At 43.2% G+C, this 2,789-nt stretch overlaps 1 long non-coding RNA gene across 1 annotated transcript; it reads left to right on the top strand.

Moving 5' to 3' along the window:
- The first annotated feature begins 250 nt into the window (after positions 1-250).
- Positions 251-2,387, top strand: LOC126063119 (uncharacterized). The gene is made up of 3 exons (XR_007514216.1): positions 251-368; positions 672-721; positions 2,351-2,387. It is a non-coding gene; the product is annotated as an uncharacterized LOC126063119 (long non-coding RNA).
- Positions 2,388-2,789: the final 402 nt, after the last annotated feature.

Here is a 2,789-nt window from a genome sequence, read left to right as displayed (position 1 = left end):
TGAGAAGTTCCTAGACCGGGGAACATTGAGGACAAGGACCTTCTCTCAGAGCTGACAGAGAGAGAAAGACTTGCCCTGGAGCTGGCACCCTGAATTCGGACTTCTAGCCTCCTAGAATGTGAGATAATAAAATTCTCTTTGTTAAAACCATCCATTTGTGGTGTTTCTCTTACAGTGGCACTAGATAACTGAGACACCATTATTTCACATGCAAGTAATGATGGTTTTGTCTCTATCTTTCCAATACTTACATCCCATTTATTTTTCTTATTGCCTTGATTAGTACCTTCAAGCAATGTTGAATAGTAGCAGTGGTAACAGGCATCCTTATTCCTAACTTTAAAGCAATGCTCTTGTCTAAGTTTATGGTACATACTTTTATTAAGTTAAAGATATTTCCATCTTTTCCTACTTTTACGAGTTTTTATTAGGAATTATTTGTTGAGTGTTACCTAAAACCGTCAATAAAATACGTTAAAATATATGCTAGATCCTAAACTAGGTACTGTGGAAGAGTATTGAGGGGTAAGTGAGGGTAGAATCCTTCTGCTCAAAAAGATCATCATCTGGCAGTGGAGATGAGGCTTCAAATAAATAAAAGGAAGGAATAAAGGTTTGAAGATACCGGTCATTGTGGTGGATAACCACGATCATGCTTTCTTCCAAAACAGATTTATGCTCATCGAGCAACATCAGAGGAAGACAAAGAAGGATCCTCACGGTAAATATTAGTCCAGCAATTTTGTTTCAGTGTTTATTGTGGTTCAAATAGCTATAACAAAACATTCATAGACTGACAATTTTTAAAAGAGAATTTTAGAACTAGGAGAGAACGTAGAGGGCCTCTATTTCACTCCCCTTAGTGTTCAGTGAGGAAACTACCAAAGGCAGGAAGAACATACTCACCTTAATACTTTGGCTTCAGCAAAATTAGCTCCCAGGCCAAGCTGAGCTTGATGGGACTAGCACAGAGGCACCTGCTGTTGCCAGTCCTTTCAGGGGAAGAGCTAGGCTATACCTGTTTCTTCCTGCTGTTGGTGGGCATAAAGCTGGGCCAGAGGCCTTCCCTGGAGGCTCTACGGAAAGGGTAGGGAAGGCCAAATGGTCTTGGGTAAGAGGGCTGGCCTCATTCAAGGCTGACGGAAGGTAGAATATATGTGTTTTTCCTCTAAAGTGTCAGGAAAACGTCACTTCTCATCCTGACAGTTGTTAAGCCCCCACTCTGTATTCCCCTTATCCAAACTTCACAGAATTTTAACTCTGAAGAGTTTCAGACAGTAGCTTGTCTCAGAGAGGGAGAAAGGAAAATATTTTGCTCCATGGTCTCACCACTAGGGGGTGTCAGAAAGAGGATGACTCCTTCCCATGTGGGTACTTCTCCCTTGATGACATTGTGCTTGGACTGTGAGCTACACTTTATGTCCTGACTCAGTCCATGCAAACTTCATAGACGTGGCTGCTGATAGAGGCATAAATAGTTTCTAAGCACACTTAGGGTCCCTGGGTGGTGCATAGGGTTAACGCGCTCAGTTCCTACCTGAAAGGTTGGAGGTTTGAGTCCACCTGGAGGCCTCAGAAAAAGGCCTGGCTATCTACTTCCAAAAAATCAGCCAGTGAAAACCCTGTGGAGCACAGTTTTACTCTGACACACATGGGGTCATCACAAGTTGGAGTCGACCTGATGGGAACTTTTTTTCATTAAACTTATTGCCCACTATGCACTCTGATATTTTCTGTTCTGTTCAGATTATTCTTAATGCTATTCATGACCTTTAACTTGACTTCATAATCAGTGACCACCTACAGTTAGCACTCACTAATCAGTAACCACCTACAGTATGAAAATCAGTGAGCTAATCTGGCTAGTTAGACTCAGGCATTTATTTGGTGTGATTCGACTTACAGAATAAAGCAGCTAGAAGAATAGAAGCACCTTCTCCTCCACTTACCCCCACTCCCCAGAGAATGAAGCACGAGTCCAAATCTGAAGGGGACTGATATAAATGTTTCTGGACAGGGCTGCTCAGTATGGTTGTGCAGTTGGTTCACTGCGCAAAGGTACTTGGCCAAGGAGGTAAATGGAGCAGAAAATTCTGCCTAGCCTCCATACCAAGCCATGTACAGAGGTCTCCCCAGAGACATCCTGGGGCCCTGTGGACAGATACGGAGAGCTCCTCGAAGTCCAGTGTGCATGGAGTTGTTCTCAAACCCCAAGTCTGTAGTGATTTTGCTAGTTGTGATTATGGGTGGAGGTAAACTTTGAGTCCTGCTGAAATGAGAGATAGGTGTTATGAGGACATGGAAAATGACATGGATCACTAATTGTCTCGTGTGCGTGTTTCCCACCAAGGGGCTTTTTCCGAGGTCTGCTGCACAGGAGATGCCCGTCGGGAAGTGAAAGTCAGGTACATTTGGGGAAGATCCAGTGCTGTGGTGGGAGAAAGCAGGAGAGATTCAGAGTTAATAGTTTCCTTTCTCTTTTCTAGGAGGGCTTTTTCTGGAGAAGGTGGCCACTTTGGCTCAGGGATATGTATAGGCCTCTCAGTGCCACCCGCGAGAGAAACATGGCACAGAAGCTACACGACAAGGATTCTTTTGATGAGGATGAGGTTTTTAACAAAGATGCCGGGTAAATGATTGGGGACAATTTAAACTTCTTATGTAAAATGAGGAGATATCAAAAGGGCAGAAATGTAGAACAGAATTTCAAATTCTCATGAACTCCATACTTCTGGAGCCATGGAGGCTGGATGAACCCCTAAAACTATTACCCTGAGATAATCTTTAAA

Source organism: Elephas maximus, chromosome 19 (genome assembly GCF_024166365.1).
Source record: "Elephas maximus indicus isolate mEleMax1 chromosome 19, mEleMax1 primary haplotype, whole genome shotgun sequence".
Lineage (NCBI taxonomy): Eukaryota > Metazoa > Chordata > Mammalia > Proboscidea > Elephantidae > Elephas > Elephas maximus.
The sequence above is the reverse complement of the archived record's forward strand: the minus strand, read 5'-3'. Positions and strand labels throughout refer to the sequence as shown.